The sequence below is a fragment of the Lissotriton vulgaris genome, chromosome 1_2 (assembly GCF_964263255.1).
Source record: "Lissotriton vulgaris chromosome 1_2, aLisVul1.2, whole genome shotgun sequence".
NCBI lineage: Eukaryota > Metazoa > Chordata > Amphibia > Caudata > Salamandridae > Lissotriton > Lissotriton vulgaris.
The window spans coordinates 28099293-28124678 of record NC_141686.1 but is presented as its reverse complement, the minus strand read 5'-3'; the positions used below and the strand labels follow the sequence as shown (position 1 = coordinate 28124678).

The 25386-nt window shown below is 44.5% G+C and overlaps 1 protein-coding gene across 4 annotated transcripts in view; it reads right to left on the bottom strand.

The window, feature by feature from the left end:
• PPARA (peroxisome proliferator activated receptor alpha) overlaps positions 1-25386 on the bottom strand; it is a 300306-nt gene that overhangs the window by 160384 nt on the left and 114536 nt on the right. For all 4 annotated transcript variants that reach the window (XM_086952755.1, XM_086952758.1, XM_086952756.1 and 1 more), the window contains exon 2: positions 16479-16598. The gene's annotated coding sequence lies outside the window, so the exon portion shown is untranslated. The remainder of the gene's footprint in view (positions 1-16478; positions 16599-25386) is intronic.

The following is a 25386-nucleotide window of genomic DNA, read 5'->3' as shown; positions in this document are numbered from 1 at the left end:
TCTTATCACAAACACTATAAACTTTGTAAGGATATCTGTAAGAACCGAAATAAGAGAACAATAAGTATGGACGAAGTTGATCAAACTGACACTGCTCTGCAACAATACGTCGATTTTAACTTAGGATAGTTCTTCTTTGTGGGTGCTGCTTTGAACAGCAGGAAGATAAGGAGATTGACTCGTGTTGTGGAAGCGGTTACCAATCAGACAGCAATGGCACTTGGGAACATTACAGAGGAACTGCAAATTGCAAGGATTGTAGCACTCCAAAACAGAATGGTGCTTGATGTGATTTTGGCTGATCGAGGTGGTGCATGCCGCATCATTGGCAGAAGCTGTTGTGTCTTCATTCCAGATCACTCATCTTCAGTATAAGACGCATTATCAAAACTGCATAAGATTGCTGCAGAGATTCACCCAGAGACTGGTACATAGACTTTTTCGACCTGGTTCTGGACCTGGTTCTGGACACTATTTGCTACTTGGGGCTGGAAACTACTGACTATTTTATGTATACTGTTGGCGATATGATTTACATGCTGTACTTGTATACAATGTGGTCCTATGCTTTTCTCCATGTGCATCACTGCTTGTACACCTGCCAAGAGAAATATTGCAGACATGAAAGCACAGCAAATGCTAAATAAAGAGATCATTAAGATTATGAGCATCAATGAACAGGATGCGTATCTAGATTACCCCAGATAAATGAATGTCTTCAGCTAATGCTAAAAGGGTCGTCTGTTGTAATTTGGCAGCGATTAGGTTAGCATCAGCAGAAGCCATCCTGTATTTAGAGACTATCTTGTCCGTTTTGTGGAATCCATTTTGTATTTCTGTCAGCCATGTTGTTTGCCATGTGCTACTATGTGCTCGCCATGTGCTCTGTCCTACCTTTCTGTTAACTGCTCTTGAAATCTGCCTAGAGACGAGATATATTTAGCATCTTCCACCTTCACACATGCTCAGTTGACCTTGCAGCTGTCTTTTCAGCTGCCACTAGAATGTAACTGTCAGGATGTGTTTGCCAAAAACAGCCACTCTTAGCTCCTCCCACTTGTTGACTGTGCATTTTCTGTATGGCCTTATATGTATCTAAAACCAGCATTTTGTACTTGTACCGCCATCATTTGAGCCCCTGTGTGGGTATAAAAGGACCACGCTCCTTCCATTCAGTGCTACTTCATACATTACCGAAGGGTGCTGTGTGAATGTAGTTCCAACCTATGAGGTTTAATAAATCTTGTATTTTCTATTCCAGTTTCTGTGCCAACTTCTATTCTATGGTCTGAGGACTCTGTGCAGAGAAGGAAGAACCCCTAGCACTGGTAGGCCTTGCTGAGGCCCATCACCACAGTCAGAACTTCAAAATGGGAAACAACTGCACCATTTTATTTTTAAAGATTGTTGTACTTTTTTATACTTATATACTGAGACAGTATCATGCAGTTAGGACTGGTAAGGGATGGTGGCGGGTGTTCGAAAAAATAAAAAAGAAACTACCTGTGGGTCGCCAGCTGTCGCTTCTCCTGCATCTTTGCTCTATCCTGCCTCCCAGAAGCACCCAGGCTCCCCCACTCCCCTAGCCACAATGCTGCCTTACACCTTGTTGAGATTGGTCTGAGCGCCGTGGTTCAGTGCTCAGACGGAGACTGAGATACTGTGCATGCTCTCCACCCAGGCTATAAAATGCAGCCGGCGGAGAACATGCAAAGTGCACATGACAGCTTGGCCAGCCAAAGACAGCCGGCCAAACAGTCATGTGCACTTAAGATGCAGCAACCACTCCTCCTCCCTCTGGGTCATGGGACCCCAGCCTTGCCCCCGCCCTAACATGGTGCTTGCAGCCAGACTAAAAATAAAATGATACCGTTCAGTTATTTACATTTTCATTTTCCTTTGCACTGCTCTTAGAGATGTGGGGCGACGTCCCTATGCTTTTGCGGAGGAGCCACTACTGGTATTGTGATATAACTTGCCTGACAAACCAAAACACATGAAGCCCTTGGTCTACTCCAAAACGTTGTAGAAGCCGATGATATAGAGAGATGTTAGAGCTCTGCGGTTCATGTATTGAATTGTATTTAGTACTAAAATGTATTTACCTGTTTTTGTTTATTCACGCTTCTTGTTTTAACACCTTTTTTACTTTGTTGCATTGATACTGGTACTGTGCAGTTCTGTTGTACGCTGTGTAATTTCTCCTGCAAAGTTCTAAAGTGCAGTGAAGGCTCAGATAGGTGGCATATAGCGCTTGAATAAATATGCATTCCCTGCATTTGCAGCAAACTTCGAAAAATGTACGGTGATGCTGTGGTACTCCCCTCCAAACAATTCTTATATACTGTACGCAACATGACAGACAGAGCACTGCAAGAGAAGGGGCATTAAAGATTTTGTGGTATTCTTTTCTATGATTGAGCCTGTGGAAGTGGCATGCACTAGTGAATGCTCTCTCACTTGTGAGATACTATTTTGTACAATAAGGGTTTTCCAGCAAACCCATTGCTTACCACTCGGTGGCTTAATTGTCAATTTTCTTTGCTGCCTCCTAGGCCAGCGTTTGCCATGGTGTCACTTCCTGTTTCTCCTGTTGAGCATGGACTAAGCCATGAATCATTCATCTTAATTAGTGTCCCTCCACTTAACGTACTATGATTTAGGTACTGTTTATGTTGTCCGTCTTTCTTTGTCCCACTTCTCAATCTTCGGTTGTTCGTGTTTCTTATGTTGCTTGTGTTCCCTTATTGTTTTTGTGTTTCTTTATTGCTGTTCACGTTTCTTTATCCCTCACCACTCGCCCGTTGCCTGTTTCTTTATCCCCCACCACCCGCACGTTGTTCATGTTTCTTAACACCCTCATCCACCTGTTTGTGTTTCTATATACCACACCCGCCCACTGTTCATGCTGATGTATCTTCTCCCCCACCTCTTTTCATGTTGCTTGTTTTTTTAGCTGGGGTTTGCGTCTTCAATCATGCTCTTTTTACTTTTAAACGTTATATGGCCCCCCTGAAGTGCGAGAAAAAAGGCTCAGCCAACCGACCTTTGAGTGCAAGGGAGATGGTTTTTTATTTAAATTGCACTATTTTATGCAGTATGTACCTGTTGATTCCTCCGTCTGTACACACTCTGGTGTTAGTAGCGAGCTGAAGGGACATGTCTCTCTCTCTGTAATTCTCAAGTACTAGCTCTTGACAAACAGAGGCACTCAAGAAGACTACAGACCAGGACGCCCACATTTAACTTATTTCTTAAAGATATCCCTGCCATGGAATCTTTTCTCCTGCTCTCCCTCAGTAGGTATTAGGGCTTGCTGCACATCCACGGGACTACATATTGCAGTTAGTACCTTTAACAAACCAATGCATTTTGGGATCCGCAGTCCTGGTTAACTAAAAAAAAGATTTTAGTTGTTTAAGCAACTGAGCAGCGGAGCAGTTCCTGACCTCGCAGTCCAGGTCACCACTCCCGATGCCGCATTCCACTCCTGGCTTTTGCCCACACTTGACATTCAGTGCTCTGTTGTTTTTGGTTGCCCAGCAACTGCCGCTCCCCTTTGGTGTCGCGTGGCGCTGACAAATCCGTCCGGCCTTGCCACTTCTGCACTGCCAATCAGCACTCTGTTTATTCAAGTTGCCTCAGCAACCGTTCATTTCCCATTGGTTTCGCGTCGCACTGACTCCATCTTTCAACTCCTGCCCTCATGCTTCCAAGCCGGTCCCTCCCACCTCCCGGGACCATCTATGAAGGCCACTCCACTGCTGTGCCAAAGCCAAGCCTGCCCGAGCTCGGACAGCGCCCAGTGCCAGGAACACTGACTCTCCAGCCATCTTTTGCTACACCACTTCAGAGCTCCTTGCCCTTGCCCACAGTAGGCCGCAACAACAACTGATACCTCTCCCCCTCGAGATCCACAGAAGGACACTTCTCCTGCCACCGCAGCTGGTTCACCTGCGACACCGAAGCCCTCGTCGCAACTACACAGCCAATCTCCCACCCACCTGAACAACTCGGTTGCATGCTGCTCAACGCCCAATTCCTCTGCAAGCATGCCACGGAAATCTGGAACACCATCAACACCTCCACCCCCGACATGATGTTCATCACCAAGATCTGGCTCACACCATCCTCATCCCCGATATTCCAACTGAAACACCCCACGGCTATGATATGAATCACAGAAACCACACCAACAAACCTGGAGGGGGCATCGCCTTTATCCACAAGGGGACCATCCAATGCATCACCTACGAAGACGACACCTCTTCAGTCATGGAACACAGCAACTTCCTTATCTGAATCGACGCAAACACTTCAGTTAGAGAAACCCTCGCCTACAGACGCCCGGCCCCCTTCCCGGCTTCTGCAACGCCATTGTTGAACTTATTTCCCCCCTAGCAATCGACTCCAATTGCTACATCATCCTCTGCAACCTAAACTTCCACATTCAACAACCCCACCAACACAAACTTCACCATCCTCCTGGAAAGCATGAGCAACATCAGAGGCATGCAACTAGTCACCAGCCCCACATACTGCGCAACAGCACTGAACTCACCTGGACAGACCACATCATTGTCCACTTCACCATCGCAGGCTCACCATGACCTCCCCCCCCCCCAATCTTCCACTCCTGCCCACCGCAGAAAGAACAAAACCACTGAGACCCAATGGACGGCCACCCTCAACACCACCAGACCTAAAAATACCAGAACCCAGGAGCTAGCCATTAGAAACTTCTCTGACTGGATTTCCAACTGCGCTGACACCATCGCCCCAATGGAAACAGCCAGCACCAGCAGAGCCAGCAAACACGCCAGCTGGTTAACTTCCGAACTTCAAACCTTCAAATGAGAGTGCAAGCAACTGGAGTGACACTGGTGCTCCAGTAGGAACTCCTCCACCCATGCCATCTCAAAAAATTCCTCCGAAATTCAAGTATCGATAAATGCCTCATACAATTTTCTTTGATTGTAACAGTTCCCACTCAACCAGCTTCATCCACTGATATCGGGGCTTCCAACGTGGAGAGTTTATGCCACCTCCAGCTTGCTAGGACTTTTTGATGCACTTGGTAGGAAAGAAAGTAAGGAACAGGTGGCAATTATTCATTCATCTGTAAGAGATCCTTGTAAGAACCTCAAATATCTTGAGTGAACATTCTGCTTAAATTATAGTCACTGAACTTATATAAGAGGAGCTGGTTGTCAATAAAATACAATAAATTATTGTAATCAAAACCGATCACATAAGACTTGTAATATCCTGAAGTCCAGTGGATGCAATTACAAACCCAAGAAGCTCTCTCACAGAACGATCTTGTTACTGCTTCTACAATTGCTTTGAGAAGAGGTGCAGTTGAGGGATTCCTATAACAAGTGAGTTTCCAAAGGCCAACCTCACAACATTAGCACTTGGCTCGCTGGTCTAAAGCCATTTACTGAAAAGAAGACTTCAATACCTTGTAGAAGTCTAAATGATTGTTTAGCCACTTTGCCCAATATACTGATATGTGCTTGCAGTTTCAAGTTCTTGTCCCATATGAAGTTTAGAGAGGTGGCACATTCCACAGCGAAGAAACGGGAACTCAGTACAGAGCAATAATTGAGCCAGTCTTTCACTGGAACAATGTAGCTTGTGGGAGAAATTAGAATGAACACTGTATTAAGTGATGTGAGTTTGAGGTATTATATCACCATCCAAGGCTGAATGTCTGGTATAAATTTCAATGTGTTTATGGAAAAACTTTTCAAACTTTTCAAAGTTTTAAAGAACTATGACCTAGTTACGCTGCACTACTTCCCTCATCTCCTAAAGTTCATCGTGGTTATGTGAGGTTTCGATTCGGAGACCTTGAATTAGTGACTGCGCCTGTAGCATGGGGTCTGTCAGCTAATGTGAAGAGTAGCTCATGTAGATTGTGCAATTTAGAAAATGAATCAGTTGAACACATATTCTGCATTTTACCCAACTTACATTATACAAGAAACTCTTATTTGAAAAATGTGATCAAATCTAATAATATCAATACAGTTCTAGAAATAGTCAATTTTTATGATTAAATGCAACAAATATATCTCGATTGTTAGTGCGTTGAGTAGACTTCATTACCCTCATTGTATTTAATGATTAATCACTCTGTGAGCAGATCTGTAGAGTGAGTTATTTTAATAATGTTGACGTTTTAGCATATAGTTTGTATCGCATAGTTTTATACAGTTTATTTATAGTGCCAATTCCTGTAGCATGTTTATTGGCGTTTGCAAGTAGGTTTTTCATAACATGCAATCAAAATAGCTTGAACTAATGAACAGAGCAGAAGGATGATGCATTTAATGTACAGTTCTATCTGAAACATTAAGCGCATCATCCACTATTTGTAAAATTGATGTTTCTCTCACTGCATCTGACACCAGGTTGAAGTTTGTCAAGATAATTTCCAGCAATACAAAGTGTGAGCTAGGATACTCACAAAGAAGGGTAAGGTTCAAGCAAAAAGTATTACATTTATCAACACGTGCACAAGTCTTCCTCTTTAGGGGAAAGATGTGGACCATTTGAAATGTACTTGGCACATGGAGGAGTCATTTAGATTTGTCAAATACAGTGCGACTGAAGTGCTAATCTCTTTGAGGAGTAATGAGAGAATGTTTTTATCCTGGCAATAATTTGAGACATTTCCGGATTCGGGTGCTACACTGAAAGATGAATAAGTGAGCTTCTAGACAATGTTTTAGGGTTCACATCGTACGTAAAGGGAGTGTTAGGGAGAGTTCTAACTTTTTTTATCATGTCTTCAAAGAAGGTGAAGAACTTCTCACGCTTTCTGAGGAGTATTCATGGTTGTTCTTTAACCCCTCCCACGCTGGTGACGGAACCGCTCTGTCACGCCCCTCGGGTGGGCTGGGCTGGTGGCGGGGCGGTCTGTCACAGCCCGCTCGCCGCGCGGCACTGATTTCGCGCCTGCACGGCGCGTTTTATTGAGCGGGCGGGGCCATGACGGAACCGCTCTGTCACAAGCACAGCCCCCCGAGGGGCGTGACGGAGCGGTTCCGTCACTAGCGTGGGAGCGCCGCGTGCCACCTCCCACCCCTTAGCGCTGCGGCGATTTGCCGCCAAAGTTAAAGAGGGTAAAGAAGTTTGAGTGGGTTTATTTACTATGTAGAAAAGCTTTTAGGGCAACTATTTGCTCTTTTTTTTTATTAAGACAATGCAAAACTTGGCCTCAAAAGTATTGTTTTTCATTTTTTCTCTGAATTCCTTATTTTTGTTTTCTAAAGTCACTGTTTTTTTTAGACAAAAATGATGTCTTTAAAGTGCCCCATCGGGGCCCTCTAAAGACGTCACACAGTTGGCTTGTGTCTTGGGATTTGAATAAAGAAAAACAAAACATTCTCCCAGCAACAGCACTCGCACAATCACAGTTATGTCTGTGGAGATAATAAAAAAAGGCCTCTAAACTTCTAACTCCACCACCCCCGCGTACCTCCCAGGCACCTGTAACTCCCAGGCACCCTTCCCCCGACCAAGCAAAGGTTTCTCAATCCCCTTTGCTAGGTCTGGTGAGAGAAGGGAAGCTTCCTTACCACCCACTGGCCCGATTGGCTGGGGGAATCACAGTCTGGGACGTTAATCCCTCAGCTAGAATATTGGGGTCAAGTAGTCAACAAGTGGGCTCCAGATTTTATTAAAATGTGTGTTCAGGCCCTAGATAATAATAATTTTTTCTCAGTGCCACAGGGAGAATATCCAGTGTGTGACAGGACTTCCTTCCCTTTCCCATTGTGCTGAGATTGGGATGGTTACCATTGTGTGTCAAGATGCTTATCTGGGATGCTCCAACCAAGTGGGAGGTTGAATCCTTCGTGCACTCATACCCCCTCCTCCTCTTCAAATCAGAGGATCATCCCGGACTCTCTGGATGTTGTCACTCCAATGTTTTAGGAATATGGCTGGGGATTTCTTTACTGAATTTACATATCCCAACAAACAAGAATTAAGCCCACCTTCTTCCCCCATCACCAACACACATCTGAGATGTTCAGATAGAGCCATTTTAGCCTACTGGATTTAAATAGCATTGTATCAGAAGATTATATTCCGACTTGCAATACTGAACACTTCAAAAGCATTAGGGTATGTTTTTTCATATTTGTTCCCACATTTTATCTCCCTCCCCATTCGTTTTGCCATAGTGTCTGATACCACCAACTCCCATATAGTCTTACCTCAAGCTTCATTCAGCAAGGATTCTAATCTCAAAATCAGATATTTCCTGGAGTCATAAATTCCCAAGTATTTTTCAAACGGATGAGCTGTCTGAAAGCCGTTTCTTCGACATGGGGGGACGTTATCCAGTGTCTAATTCACGTGTTGTGAAGCCTATCTAGTTGTGTCACTTAAAAACTTCTTACATTCTGGGAATGATTTGCTATGGCCTTTATCAAACATATCTTGCAAAGTTAGGCAATCACTCTGTCTTCATCTCTCGAACAGTTCCTCCTCTATAGCGAAAGAGAATTGTGAACTTTGGTGAATTGAGGTCAATGGGGGGAGGAATGTAGGGAGTCCTGCTCTAGCTGCTACCATATCCCACCCTTCCAGTGGTGTCCTGATGATTTCAGAAATAAATGTTTTATGGCAAGACTCCTTCTGCAACCAGTACATGTCACAAATAGATTGCCCTGCTAAAGAATGTTCATTATGGAGCCACCTCTTCTCTGTTTCATGGGCAGACTATTCAACTATAATATACAGGTGGACTACACAGCAGAACTTCAGAATATCGGGCAAGGAAGTCCCCCTCATTACTCTGTTGGGGCCGTCAAGACCTTTTTTCTAATTCTGTCTCATCTTCCCACCCAAATAAATGCCACCACTAGCTATTCTTATGTGTTGGTCTCTGAGTGTGACAAAAGCCGGAAAGCCCCAGGAGACATTTAGTGGGCAGGAGAAAATGTTAATTTCCAATATATTGATATGCCCTAACCACAAAATGTAAAGTCCGCCACAGGCCCATTCTGCAGTTATCTGGGCCTTCAGAGTGGGCAAGTTGGTCTTCGTTCTTACTGATTTTATGAGAATGATCCTCAAATATCTGATTAAGTGCTTGGCCCATTTCATCGGGCAAGCCCTCACTCCCTTGAGAGCGAGACATTCAGAATCTTTCTTGGCATTTCAAGGGCGCCTGCATTGAATGCTTAAGTTTTGTCAAGGAGATATGCACATCGTCCGCCAATAGGTTCACTCAGTGTTCTGCAACTCAATATGGCAATCCCCTTATTTCGTTGCTCGAACGTATCTGTGCCACCAATGACTTGACTAGGAGAAGAGATCTGGCTTCAGGGGGTAACACTGCTTACTGAATAGAGAAACCTACATGAACAGAGCGCCCTCTTCTTCTTGGTAAACTCCTCCGATGGTCACCTCAGGGCACCTGTGAATGCACCCCAATGAAGGTAATTCACTTGACATGGAGAGTCAATTTAGTCCTTACTGCAGTAAACCAGCACATTACATGATTTCTCGTGTTTAACGCCCAGACCAGAATCATGTGGCTGTCTGTGCCATTTGCTGATATGCCATAAGGAAAACCGGGAGACCTGCTTACAAGGTTTCACTAATCTAACAGAGAGTAAGTCAGTCATTTAATCTTACTTTCTTTGCTGCTGCAGACCAAAATATGTTTTAAATTAATTTTGAAGTGTTTTACAAAAAGTATACAACAGTACCACGGATGTCTTTACAGTATGTTAGAATGGTGGGAAAGTAACACATATCAATGCACAGTCACTGAACATAATGGCCAAGACAAGATATTGGTAGGTTTAACAGATTTTTTTTTTTTTTACTGAAGGCCCAGAGGGAAAGTACAATACAAATTTCTAGAAGGTACAATACAAATTTCTAGAAGGTAAAGAATTCCAAATTTGAGCTGCACAAGATGGATATGATTGATTTGGAGATTGCTTGGTTCTGAACTATGAAATACCAGCTTTCAGGAGAATGTGTGTCTGACTCCCATATAGCCACTGCATGTGAATAGCATGCTAGCCAGATAAGGGAGATTTTGAGAGTGTAGAGCATCATGTGCTAAAGGTGGTGCGTTTAAGGCCAATTCTAATCTCCAGAGGAAGCCAATGGAATTCCATGACAACTGGTGTACTATTGTCAATCATTTTCTAACCTATTGTGAATGTGGCTGAAAAGAGTAGGATTGCTCGTAGAGGAGGTAGAGAGGATTTGAGAAGAGTATAATTTCATAAGTTAACGATAGCGGATATGCTCAGGAATTTGGTTCCGTATGAGAACCGCCGACCTCCTGTTCGAACTCGCTTAATCATAGGCACTATCAGTAAGCGTTTATGATTGGATCTCAGCATCCTGTTAGGGTGATAAAGTTGAACCATAGACTGGATCAATGGGGAGCCTTTTGCAGAGATGGCTTTGTGAACAATGCACATCACCTTAAAGCCAATTCTGGCCTGAATGAGAAGCCAATGCAAACTGATACGGGCTGGTTTGGCTGAACTGCTTTTAGGGATGTTCATTAATAGGAGGGCAGCATAGCTCTGAACAATTTGTAATCTGTTGGTAGTTCCCTGGTGTGCACTGAGGTACACTGTGTTTGATTAGTATAGTCTCGAGAGTATCAGCGCCTGGACTAACACCTGTCTAGCATCAAAAGGAAGAAGAGGAAGGATCTTACATATCATTCTGATAAGTCCATAACAGCTAGCTGCAACTTTACGAGCCTGTTCTTTTAAATTTAGCTTACAGTCGAGACAAATTGCCAGACTTTTAATCTTAGTTTTTGGTACAGGTGGAGGACCCAGACAGCTGGGCCATGATGCATCAATACTGGCAGGGACAGTATGCCCAAGAAGCATAAATTCTGTTTCAGCTCCGTTTAGTTTCAAAAATGACTTATCCATCCATTCAGAGATCTTTCCCAAGCATGATGTAAGACCAGACTCAGATTTGTCCTTCTGACTAAGGGAGACCACTAATTGTCGGCGTAAGTGACGATCTGGATCCCCCAAGGATACACCAATTCAGCTAAAGAACTCATGTAAATATTGAACATGGTGGGACTTAGTGATGATCCTTGGGGGACTCCACACTGCAGAGGGATATGCTCTGATGCAACTTTGCCTTCATAGACGCAGAAGCAGCGATTTTCAAGGTCCTGCCACCCCTACCTCCTTAAGTCTCTGAATCATAAGTTGATGATTGACAGTGTTGAGGGCTGCGCTAAGATCTAACAATGTCAGAGCAGCGCAGCTTCAGTCATCCATGATTTTCCTGGTCTGTTCTATCACAACAATAAGGGCCGTCTCAGTACCCTGTTGGCATCTAAAGCCTGTTTGAGAGGGATGCAGACACTTATTGTCTTCCAGAAATGTTGATAGGGGGGCGGTGACTGCGAAAGCGTGAAAAAAAAGCTAGAGGAACGCATTCTTAGTGCCCTCAACGCAGCGGCCCCGATGTGTTTATCTAAGGCGGCTACTAGAGGCAAAAAGTCAGCTCCTTGGTTTACGCCCGATCTGCAAACTGCTAAATCTGAATGCAAGAGAATCGAGCGCAGATGGCGGGTGGACTTCTGCCCACAGATAAAAATAACCTATAGGGAGGCACAGAGGAAGTACCAAACTATGGTGCGGGGAGCCAAAGCCACCCACTATAAAAATCGTATTGGGGAGGCAGAAAACTCCTCGAAAGAACTCTAAGATTTTTAAAGAAATTTCTTTGGTAGCGAGCTCTAATACCCCAGATAACGACTCAGTGGCAGAATGCAACAGAGTAGCAGAATACTTTGCAGGAAAGGTTAGGGATATTTATGCCTCCTTTTCAAATAAGCCTGAAAATGGGTTATATTTTGTGGAAGGGACAGGGGCAAGTACTACGGAAAACTGTCTGGAGTATTTTACGGACCCGCCCCCGGAGGTGCTACGTAGAATCTGTCAGGGGGTTAAGTCGGGCTCCCCTCGTGACCCAGCCCCCCCTAAGGTGTTGGGAGAGAGGCTGGTGGTTTTAGAACCCTACATCAGGCATGTACTTCAGACATCGTTTGTTTCCCAAACGCTTCCGGATGACTGGAAGAAAGCAGTAGTTCTTCCTATAAAGAAGAAACCCAATGTGAGCCATGAAGTGTTTGAGAACCTGAGGCCGATCTCTTTACTACCGTACCTAGACAAAGTGGCTGAGAAAGTGGCAAATACGCAACTGATGGCATACTTACAGAAGGCTAACATCCTACATTCCTCCCAATCGGGCTTCCGGTCAGGTTACTCGACTGAGACGGCCCTTCTGAAAGCGACTAAGACCCTAAGACGAGGGGCGGATGCAGGACACAACATGGCACTGGTGATGTTAGACCTCAGTGCAGCGTTTGACACTGTAGCTCATTCCATCCTGCTACAGAGTCTAAACCGGGCGGGTGTTACAGGCTGTGCTCTGGGGTGGCTGAAATCCTTTCTTACAGGTCGGAGTTTCAGGTTCAACGGGGCTCCTTTAGATCCACAGAGGTGGCGTTGGAACAGGGGGTGCCTCAGGGCTCTGCCCTGAGTCCAACTTTATTTAATTTATACATTGCCCCCTTGGCCGAAGTGGTGCAAGCGTATGGAGTGGAGTTAGTCTCCTACGCCGATGACACCCAACTGCTAATCTCCCTATCCCAAGCACCTTTAACTGCGACATCCAATTTTAAGGCCTGTTTGCAGGATCTGGCCGAACGGATGAACTCGCACTGTTTAAAGTTAAACGGCTCCAAGACCGAGGTACTGGTGGTTGGTGGTGCTAGCCTGAGCTGGACAGCGGACTGGTGGCCACCTTGTTTGGGTCCTACCCCCACTCCTTGTAAGGAGGCTAAGAATATGGGGATATGGGTTGACCCCACTGTATCCTACGAGGGCCACATTCGTCGCCTAGTGGGAAAGTGTTTTGGGGTGCTAAAAACACTCAATCATATCTTAGATCTACTTCCTCTTGAAGCCAGATGCACCATGACACAGGCACTCGTGACGTCCCGCATGGATTACGGGAATATCCTGTTTTTAGGTGCCACAGAAAAAAGTTTGGGACGCTTGCAAGTTCTTCAAAACTCGGCAGCTCGTCTAGTTCTGAGACTCCCCAAAAGAGCAGCGTCTAAACCTGCTCTTGCGGCTCTACACTGGTTGCCGGTCAAAAAGAGAGTGATGTACAAATCTCTCCTAATATGCCATCGGATATTATGGCATAATGCTCCATCCTATCTCCAAGACCTGATACATAGATATGAGCCAAGTAGAGCTCTACGCTCAGAAGGCACAGGCCAGCTGACGGTTCCCGGTGTAAAAAGAGCCAAACTTTAGAGTCGCAGCGGCTCTAAATTGGAACAAACTCCCGATGTGCCTCAGACAGGAAAGATCGGAGGTCAAGTTCAGAAGTCTTCTAAAAACTCACCTGTACAACTTATAAAGCATTGTGGCGATTGGGTTGGGTGTCTATGTTGCTTGCTGTTTCTCTCCACAGCGCGGGGACACGCCGGTATGGCGTCACCAGGCGCTTTACCAACTACTTTATTATTATTATTATTATTATTATTATTATAGGACCTAGTAGACATGTTTTTCAGCTAACTTGCTGATTCCAGGCAGCAAGGAAATGGGCCGATAGTTCGCCCATCCTCTGGGTCAAGATTTGTCTTTTTTTTTTCACAACTGGAAAAAGATTTGTCTTTTTTAAGAGTGCCTTGACCCTAGCCTGTTTCCAAAGAGCCCACCACTCTGCTAATAAGGGAAGAATTGATCACATCCCGTATGACTGGAGAAACTATTTCGGGGATTAGATTTAGAATGGACGGAGGGGCAGGGTCTGTGGGAGAGCCCGATTTGAGTTGTCTGAGGAGTTGCTGAGTGGAAGATAAGGAAAAGGGGGGGAAACTCTTCAAGCAAGGTTAGCTGTTTTGCGATGACACCGTCATTAATGGGGTTAGGATGGGAAAAAGTCTTGTAGATCTTTTGGACTGTAGCTGAGAAATATTCTGCGATTTCATTTTATCAGGGGCATTTTATTGGGGGCAGAAATAAGGCTGGGAAGTGTAAGAAGAGATTTTGTGATTTTAAAAATGTTGCGGGGGAGTTGGCTGCGGAGACAATCTTATCATGGTAATAGCTCGATTGAGCAGCCTTTATTTCTTTTTTGTACAGTTTAATTGCCTCTCTATATTTGGCTTTTTTATTCGCAGAATAATCCTTTTTCCATTTCCTTTCCAATTGTTTGCACGATTGTTTGAGTTGCCTCAGTTTCTGAGAATACAAGGCTTTTTTGTTGATTCGCACCTGATGAAAGGATTCTTTCCTGGGAAGCACTATATCTAGAGAACATTCAAGCCAGTTATTATTGTCAATAATGGGGTTAGCCTGAGGTAAGGGGGCTGAATTATTTAACTCGGTAATCCACTTTCCTACCAGTAATTTGGACCAGATTAGACTACATTTTCTTATTTTTGCGAGTGGCAACAGGGGGTCGGATAGTATCCATGTAATTGAGAGTAAGAAATGGTCTCACCAAGGGACCGGGATAGGGTCAGCCACCTTAAGGTTCTGTATATTAGTAAAAATAGGATCAAGCAAATGGCCATGATCATGGATAGGGCCAGTCACTTTTTGCTTGAGTTGAAATGTGTCCAAGCCTTCAATAAGATCAAGAGTGGCGTTAGAAGACAATTCATCTACGTGTATATTAAAATCGCCCAGGATAGAAAAATTAGGTAGAGGACTTGCCAAATTGGCAACAATATCTGGGAGATCCTTGCAAAAATGAGTAGATACACAGTAGCAGCAATGATTTAAAATATACTTCTTTTTGAAACTAAGTACAATAAAATCAGCCCTTCACTCAAGAAAAGTGCTCTAACTAATGGCGAGGCGCCAATGACAATGTTAGTTAAGGAAGTTGTCTAAGATAGGAAGAATCCAGGGGCAACATTTAAATATAAAGTAAAGCACTCATTCGTTCAGGATGCAATTTGGTAGCACACTTACACAAGTGATTTATTTTGGAAGGAGTCTCCTTTCATAACACAGTCTGAAGTGTTGCTGGAAGCTAATCTACAGGTCTTTTGGTTAGGGTGCACAACCTGAATCTATTGTAATTTGCTGCAGGTGGAAATATATATGTGCAACGATTCTGTGGGGACTGGGTGGAAGAGAGGAGTTGGAACTGACTTAAGGGACTGCAATAGGCTTGGCCTGCAATAAACCCATGTCTAATTGTGTCAGTTTGGGAGATGAAGGCTCGATTGCTGATCAACCAAATCAAGAGATGGCACGAGATTATTAACTGCAACCTTGGGGTTTGGCATTCGACCTTCAGATCTTACTAGTTGGAGTCCCAGAACTATTTTAAAGAGATTTCCGTTTTCCTCAACTGCCCTCTCTCTCCCTCTATTTTCTCAATTCAAGTGTTTTTAAGAAGCCACAAATATCACATGGATGAGCTTACAATTTCCTGCTGGGAGTCTAAAGAGTTCACCATTATTCCCATAATCTGATCCCTATTATCTGGCATGCCACTGGTCAACAAAAGGAGTGACTATTGGTGTTATAAGTGGGGCATGGAATGGCCTGTGGATATCTGTTGAACACTAAATTGTAAAGGAAGATACATACTGACAAATGATTGACCTCCATAACTGGAAGCCATTCCATGAAGTAAACGACCTTAGATGTTTTGACTATTAAATCACATGCATGGCCTTGAATGTGTGGGGTCAATGAATAATTGTAGGTAAAAGATGTCCTCAAAAGCCAGTGAACAAACACGTCTCCTCAATTTCATTAACACCATGTACCCAAAGACTGTAATCCCACCCAATGGCAAGGTCTGTTCAGAAAGAGCCAAAAAATAGAGATTATTGGAGTCTTCACTTACCAGTCCTTAGGTTAAAAGCAAAGATGTGGACTGCTTAAGGGAAACAGGTACAAAAACCAACCTAAAGTTCACAATCACTAGTACAAAGTGGCGAACAATGTATGTAGGGTAATGAACTCCCCATAGAATGGGCAAGAATAAAATTCTTACAAATGATTGCAATGCAGACTCATTTTGGGGTACCCCACAGGAAGGTGAATAGAAATTCGACCATGAGCAACACTCATTGTCCAGAGTGTGGCATAGTTTAACTAAAGTAACCAAAGGATAACTATACTTCATAGAAGAAGCCAGCACATGGAAAGTGAACTTGCGAGTCAAAAGCAAACCTTCAATGCAGTTGGTAATACCCACAAGGTCAGAGCTCATGATGCTTTATTTACGTTTACTACTTTGCTCATCAAGTCTGCTGTCTTCTGAGCTAAAAAGGAGAGAGCCAAATATATAAACAAGCCACAGTTTAGAAAGAACCTGCAGTACAAAATTATTTGGAAAAGAACCTCACATATCACTTCACTCAGGGTCTATTAATCAAGAAAGCAACAAAAACTGTTTCTCACCTTAATTAACGCGTGCTGGACATTGAGAAGTCAGTACAGACTCACTTTCGAATCCCCTTGCTACAGACCTCAAGGCAGGCCTTCTTACAGGTCAGTGGCAATCTTGACCAAAAGTTCGTTCTGCAAAAAACAGAAACAAAACATGAATTCTGAAAAAAAGTAGAAAACCTAAGACTGCAAACCACCTTATCTTGAAACACAGGTGCACTTGGATAGGTCTGAGGCAAGCAGCTGCTGTTCGACCATGTCAAACGTGCTTCTCTTATTTGTTCAGCAAACTGAACACTGCTGCAGTGTGTGACAGCAAGAGTTCAGAATTATGTTGGGGGAAAAATCGTTCTCACTCACTTTTTTTCCACATGTGTTCTGTATGCTTAGCAGCCGCTTTTAAATTCATAGAAGTAAAAGGAAAATTATAAAAGTCGCAGCTCCGAATTCAGTCCAGCAGTGTAGAGCTGTATTTCCACACTGCACTATTAGATCCTGAGGATCTCCTCGTTAAAGTTACCCAGGTAATTATTAACTCAAGAGGTGCAAACCCAAACATGCTTTTCTGCAACCAACTAGTTAAATAATCAAGAGCATACAGGTATGAGAATCAGGTTGAGTCCTGGTGGACAGGAAACACCCAGGAACGTGAACCCAACACATGGAACTACATAAGAAGCGAAAGCTCAAAAACCAATCTAGGCTTCCCCACGAATATTTTTTATCTGTTTTGCACTTAAAGATGACAAAAATTACCTCTGTGGCGGACTGTCCCACCCATTGCCAAAAGGAAGTAGCAATCAGTTTGTTTATTGAACTATTTGTGTATAATGCTGATGGCTGCTTCAGAGCCATTTATCTGAAGAGAATGCTGAATTTGCTCAGGTTCAGGTGTAAGATAATGTTCATCACCACCTAAACATTATGTTTCTACAATCAATGATTTTTTTATTTGGATAAACAATAATGTCAGAACTCAACAAGCCTTTATCCCTACTTTGACTTTACGGCCAATATACCTTCATTTTAAGGGGCGAATAACTTTGGAGTAGTTGGCATCAGAGCACGAGCCCAATAAAGTACAAAGTAAACATCATATAAGTATGAAATAAAGTAAAACGGAGAGAAGATATGGAAGAAAGGAAAAGAACAGTAAACTACACAAACTAAGTAAAGAAAAAAATACAAGTATATAAAAGATACCAAAGACCCAATAGAGCTTTCCACATCCCATATAGTTAGGCTACCTAAATAATGAGTGTGGTGTGAACCTCGGGGTGCTCCAGTCTAACAGAGAAAGAATGCTCTCAAAGGGCAACAGCTGTGTAGGGATGAGAAGGCCAGCAAGTGATTTGGGAGCATTCTTTTACAACAACAAAAATGTATTTGTCAACTTGAAAAACAAATGCTTTTTCTGGTAAAAGCACCACACACGGCACTTTAATAGGGGCCACAGACCTTTCTTTAGACAAGGCTCTTCTAAAGAAAGGGGCGTGTCCTCTATTAATGTGAAAGCGCAGCATGGGGCGCTTGTAAACAACAAGTATTTGCAAAGCAATAGGTCTTGAATTTTTGAAACTTTGACCTATTGGTATTGTAAATGAAAATGCCTTTTATTATTGCAGGTTTTTAAGCATATTACAAAATGCATTGTCATTTATAATGCCAACATCTCAAAATCTCGCAATTGCGAAACCTATTGCATTGGAAATGCTTCTTTTAGTGTACGCCCGCTGCTGGCTCTGAGGCCCTTTAGAAAGTATCATCAAATGTACTGTCACCAGCAATTGTGTAGCAATTTCTGAATGTGTGCATAGTATTTAATAGCGTGGGTAATCAAGCATTATTCCCTTTCAAAAGAAAAAGCACTTCCTGTAAAGCAATGTATTTAGTGTTGTTTGTTGCGTTCCTGAGTCATTAGTCTGCATTGCAGAGCACCTCCCCCGAATATTTGGACTGATCTGTCTCGCTACCCAGAAATTCAAGTGCTAAAAAGTGGTGCTTGGTTCCCAGTTTGGGTGACCATTGTATGGAGGCCCCAAGACACCAGCACCAAAATGCCCTAGTCATTCAAATTGTAATCTGTCTCCCCGGTACCCACCGACCCACATTTTCACAATATTGAACTTAACAGATTTGTCTAGGATTACAAATCACTTGATCCCTCTCCGTTCCCTCGTCTATCCCCAATAATACATGAGCGTTAGAAAGTCGTACGGTTCCACCCAATATCTCAGCCATAAATTTCTCGATGTGCCCAAACAAACTGTTTAAATGCGTGAATGAGTAAAATGTACTATATCAGCCACATCCAACCCGGAACGAAAACATTTCCCATCATTGGACCCCCCCCCCCCCATTTAAACATTTTGGCTGGAGTGTAATATAAATTAAAGATCGTCTTGTAATGTTGTGCACGTAAATTAGCTGTCATAAATAATCTCCCTGCCATGTCGATAGAGGTTTCGATCAGAGTGCCAACACGGCGAAACCGGCTGTCCCATTTTAAATGATGAGTATCTAAGTCATTGCCCATAGTGCTTAATAATAAAGAATACAAATGAGCAATACGAGCATTCTTCCCCACAGCTTCAATAACTGGATTTTGCTCTGTATTCCAGTGATGTTGACGCAAATAATCCCGGACTTAAAGGTATTTGAAAAAATCGGAGCGTCGATTTGAAATTTCTCAACTAGCATTTCAAAGGACATCAGATCCCCGTTAAAGTATACATCTCCTATTTTTTTAACCCCTTCAGTTCGCAAGTTGTCTACTATTCGGTCCAAGACCTCCACACCTTATAGGCCGCTATCAAAACCTTAAACCGCGTCCTCTTATAATAATTCATGTCCAAATTGATAAACAAGCGTTTTTTAGCTTCACTGTCAAGTAGCCAGTGATGTACGAAACTTAAGGGCCCCCCCTGCAAACTACATGGAGGGGGCCAACCTCCCATCCCCCGTGCCAGTCTAGAGCTCTCAGGCCAGCGACCAGCCATACTGCAGGGGATGCAGGGCTATTGTTACGCCACTGTCACCAATCTAGCCGTAATAAGTAACACTGGATGATGGAGTCAAAGGTTGGGCTTAATCTGCCCACAGGTTATCATAGGTGGTGGTCCATTCATTACAGGGTCTCTGCCATCAGTAGGCCGGGGAAGTGTGCCCAAGTTTAGGTGGGTTTCCTGCTGCAGACTCCTGTCATGATATACATCGGGCCCACTCTTCGTTCAGTTTTGACAAAAGTGCATCCACTGCTCCTTCTCGTTTCCGTTTTAAAACATTAGACAATGCGACAATGCAGTATTTCAAAAGCAGGTGCAACTACAAAGATCACATTTTGATAATACATTTTTATTAGTAGACAATAGCAATCTTAAGAGGCATTGCATAGCTTCATACACACCGTGACCCGAATTCCAACACAGTCTCTCTCTCTCAGTCAGTCTGTCAGTCAGTCGGTCTCTCTCTCTCTCTCTCTCTCTGTCAGTCTCTCTATCTCTCTCTTTCTGTCAGTCTCTCTCTCTCAGTCAGTCTCTCTCAGTTTCTCAGCCAGTCAGTCTCTCGGTCAGTCAGTATTCAGTCTCTGAGTCAGTCAGTCTCTACTCTCTCTCCACTCTATCTCTCCACTCTATCTCTCAACTCTATCTCTCAACTCTGTCCACTCTATCTCCACTGTCTCTCTCTCCGCTGTCTCTCCACTGTCTCTCTCTCCGCTGTCTCTCCACTGTCTCTCTCTCCACTGTCTCTCTCTCCACTGTCTCTCTCTCTACTCTCTCTCCACTTTCTTTCTCTCCACTCTCCACTCTCTCCCTCCACTGTCTCTCCACTCTCTCTCTACTCTATCCACTCTGTCTCCACTCTCTCTCTCTCCACTCTCTCTCTCTCCACTCTCTCTCTCTCTACTCTCTCTCTCTCTACTCTCTCTCCTCTCTCTCTCCACACTCTCTCTCTCTCCACACTCTCTCTCCACACTCTCTCTCTCCACACTCTCTCTCTCTCCACACTCTCTCTCTCCACACTCTCTCTCTCCACACTCTCTCTCTCCACACTCTCTCTCTCCACACTCTCTCTCTCCACTCTCTCTCCACTCTCTCTTCACTCCCCCTCCACTCTCTCTTCACTCCCCCTCCACTCTCTCTCTCTCTCTCTATCCACTCTCTCTCTCTCCACTCTCTCTCTCTCTATCCACTCTCTCTCTCTCCACTCTCCCTCCACTCTCTCCCTCCACTCTCTCCCTCCACTCTCTCCCTCCACTCTCTCCCTCCACTCTCTCCCTCCACTCTCTCCCTCCACTCTCTCTCTACTCTCTCTCCACTGTCTCTCTCTCACTCCCTCTCTCCCTCCCTCCCTCCCTCTCTCACTCCCTCCCTCTCTCCCTCCCTCCCTCTCTCACTCCCTCCCTCCCTCTCTCTCTCACTCCCTCCCTCTCTCACTCCCTCCCTCTCTCACTCCCTCCCTCTCTCTCTCACTCCACTCTCTCTCACAAAGTAGTGGGCATCCGCAGAAATGTTTCCGGGGGGGGGGGGGGGGGGGGGGGACGGGGCGGCGGTGGGGCGCGGGTACATGTTTAACTTCATCACCATCCCCCTTGCACCCTTCTCCCCTCTGCCTTGCACCCTTGTCGCCCTCCCCCTTGCACCCTTCTTCCCCTCCCCCTTGCACCCTTCTCCCCTCTACCTTGCACCCTTCTCCCCTCTACCTTGCACCCTTCTCCCCCCCTCCTTGCCTTGCACCCTTCTCCCCTCCGCCTTGCACCCTTTTCCCCTCCGCCTTGCACCCTTTTCCCCTCCGCCTTGCACCCTTCTCCTCTCTACCTTGCACCCTTCTCTCCTCCCCTTGCACCATTCTCCCCTCCGCCTTGCACCATTCTCCCCTCTGCCTTGCACCCTTCTCCCCTCCGCCTTGCACCCTTCTCTGCCCCCCTTGTCTCCCTTCCTGCGGATGCCCACATTGTGCGTTCTAACAAGAGTGCTTACCCGAGGACACCATTTTGCTGCCTCATTTCTTCTCATATGAGCTTTGCCCTGAAGAATGCTATCTCTGGGGGCCCCCACTCCCACCCTTGTCAGGGTCCTGAGCAGTGCTCTGTGCTGCCTCCTGCTCTCTGGGGCCCCCACCCCATCCTCTTTCCAGGCCTCCCGCTCTGACTGAAGAGAAACAATGTTAACTTGTTACATTGTTTCTCTATAGTCAGAGGGAGGGGGCGAGGGGCTCAGAGGGGCTGCAGACAGCCTGCACCTGTTTTGGAGGGAGAGTGGCTTGATTTAGTGCAAGCCTCTCTCGAAGTTCTCAGAAGAGCTGAGGGGGCCAGGGCCCCCTTCATTTACTGAAGAGAGTGGGGCCTCCCGCACAGCGGGGGCTGTGGGGGTGTTTGTTACACCCCTGCAAGTAACATTTGGAAAATGGAGGGAGCTTCCCTGTTAATAAGATGTTCATGTGCTGTAAAATGCATACAAAATGATACAGGGTAAACTGAGGGAACGGAAAGGGATCAAGTGATGTGTAAACACAGGTACCTGATATGTATGGCAACCGCAGTAATCAGATTATGTATCGCCTCAATGTGGTTACAGAAGGATGCACCATCTTTTGAATTGTGGAGGGCCAGATTTTTAGCATCCTTCAATATTGAATATTGTTTATATGCTCTGAAAGGTAAACGGAAAAAGAAACTGGACTGGGAAATTTGGGGTCCCGTTGTTACTTATATGGGTCTATAAATCCCAGGGTTTTTATTTTCTGCTTTCTCTCTGCGATTTTATGTTTATGTTTTGTATTAATTAGGTAATTGTGTATTGTGAACCGCTGGCTGATGTATTCTTTTGTGATTTTGTTTTCTCTGTATGATCATAGATTAACAATAAAATCATAAAAAAAAAAAATAGATTTGTCTAGGATTTTGAATAGAAAAAATTTAAACATTGATGGCCCGATTAGGAATGGCTCTTTATATTCTGACTCAGGCATAAGCCCCGGTTTACACACATGTCGGAATTAAGGGTTAAAAGGTATTTAATGCATCTGATAATTATCAAAGGGTTTAAATATGTCAATATTCGTTGAATTTTGACAGTTCAAAATTGCCAAAATTTAACTGGGGAAATGTGTACAGTATTTAGTGTACCGTGTGGAATTTGATGCAATAAACACCAACATCTGCTTGTTATTCGCCAAGAATTTGTAAAAGGTTTTATTTATCACACCCGATAAAGAACGCACCATGTGGTACAACTCTTTTATCAGGTGCATTAAATAACACATAAACTAGTAATCAGGGCCTAAGATTGTGTTGCATAGAAATCCATATTTGTTTTAATCGGAACTAAAATCATAAAACAAGGTCTTACATGCTCAGCTGTTGAAGAGTCGATAAGGCATGCATGGCAAAGAATAGAAAGACACTATGAATAGTACTTGAAACAAGTGATTTTATCACAGAAACAACTGTGATAGTAATGCATGCCTTCTAAACATGAGGCAACTAGGCCTTCACTTACCACATTGAAAGCCACTCCCTGCCATATGGCGTAGGAAATGGCGTAATATAACTTTTGAAGGACTTCAGAAGGCCTGGAAAGAACCATCCATTTCTGAGAACGACAATGTCGAAATTGGCCTTACAAAGTTTAATAAAGCTCTCTTAGAGGCAGTAGATTCGCTTGCTCCTCTGAAACTGTACAAACAGTATTCTAAAGACAAGCAGGAGACATGGTATTCAGAAGAATTGAGGGAAGAGAAACAGAGATGCAGAAAGTTGGAGAAAGACGCATACACCCAGTAGTAAAAAGTTGTATGTGGAGGCCCTAGCTAAATACCACAAAAAAATAAAACTGGCTAGGAAAAATAGTCTTGCCTCACAACTTACAGACGCAGGGAACTCACCCAGAGAGCTATACAAAATTCTCCAATCATTTGTAAAACCTGTGGCCTGCGAAAGCCCTGATGAGTTCACACAAACTTTATGCAATAACATCTCCGCATTCTTCGAAAATAAAATTGAATCTATCTACCAGAAAATAATACAATCCTCAAATTGTAGAAACAATGTTGATCCCTCCTCTCCTAGGAAACCAGAGCGTGAAAGGAGTGGATTCACAACCATTCCGGAAGTCAGCTTGCCTGAGATCACTGCTCTGTATAGTAACATCAAATCAGGATCCCCAAATGATCTCCTGCCCGCAAAGATGATAGTTTCTCTAGGGAGCCTGCTTTCTCAAAGCTTTTGTACATTAATTAATCTCTCCCTTAAGGAAGGACAAGTGCCCAGTGTCTGGAAAAAGGCGATTGTGAACCCTATTCGTAAAAACGCTGCGCTGCCATGGTCAGACCTGAACAACCTCCGCCCGATCTCCCTCTTACCCCATCTGAGTAAGATGACTGAGAAACATGTTAATACTCACCTGTCTAAATACATCGAAGCAGCAGACAGTCTGGACCCTTCTCAATCTGGGTTCAGACCAAATCACAGCACCGAATCAGCTCTCCTCTCCGTGACCGATACCATCCGGATGACACAGGATAGAGGAGGATCCATGATTCTGGTGCTGTTGGATTTGTCTGCTGCCTTCGACACGGTGTCTCATGCTATTCTTATCAGTCGTCTGAAGAGGGCAGGGATAGGCGGAACTGCGCTAGCATGGCTAGAAAGCTTCATCACTGGCCGCTCACAAAGTGTTCGTTTGGGCTCCCATCTTTCCATCTCTAGGGAGCTCACCAAGGGGGTTCCACAGGGCTCATGCCTAAGCCCCACATTTTTCAATGTGTATGTGGCCCCTTTGGCTGAAATTGTGAGAGAATATGGGTTCACACCAATATCATACGCAGACGACACTCAGCTGCTGTTCCCCTTTCAGACACTGACGCCAGCAGTTAAAAACTCTTTTGCTGCTGGGATGAGAGCTGTATCCCATTGAATGACCTCTAATTGCCTGCAATGTAACGTAGGTAAGACGGAGGTCATGCTCTTTGGAGAGGCCCCACTCCTATGGTCACCTGAGTGGTGGCCTCCCGAACTAGGCTCTGTCCCCAATCCCAAAGAGGTAGTAAAAAACCTGGGGGTTCGACTTGATCAGTCCCTGACACTTAAAGATCAGGTCAATCAGGTGACTGGATCCTGCTTTAGGGTCATTGGACTTCTGAGAAGGGTTTTCCCTTATCTAGCGGACTGCCATAGGAAAACTTTAGTCCAGGCATTGGTAATCAGTAGACTGGACTACTGGCTGCTTATCTCTACCAATGAGGAACATCTAGGTAGACTACAGGTAGCCCAAAATACAGCGGCCAGACTGATCTTGAATGTTCCATCCAGATCCCCCTCACACCCTCTATTGAACAAACTACACTGGCTGCCTATTCGCCAGAGGGTGAAGTTCAAGATATGCTGTATAATTCATAAATGCCTGTCTGGTGCTGGTCCTAAGTACCTATCAGAAATCTTCAGACCTTATGAGCCTGGTCGCTCTCTGCGCTCTCAGACCCAATCTTTGCTCCAAGTACCACGGATCAAAAAGGAAAGACAGGGAGGCCGAGCCCTCTCCTACCGAGGCCCCACCCTCTGGAACTCCCTGTCCCTTACGCAAAATCCTAATTTGCCCGCCTTTAGGAAATGTTTAAAGACCCACTTGTTCCTGACCATGTAGATACCTTCACTGCCTGATTGTCTTTCTTTCTGAATATAGCTTTGGTAAGAACACAAGCGCGGAGATACCCCTTCGGGGATCGAATTCCTGCGCTATACAAGCAAATAAATAATGAATAATAATCAATCAATCAATCATAGCATTTGTAAAGCGCGCTACTCACCCGTGAGGGTCTCAAGGCGCTGAGGAGGGAGGAAGGTGCTGCTACTGCTCGAACAGCCAGGTCTTGAGGTGTCTCCTGAAGGTGAGGTGGTCCTAGGTCAGTCGAAGTTGGACGG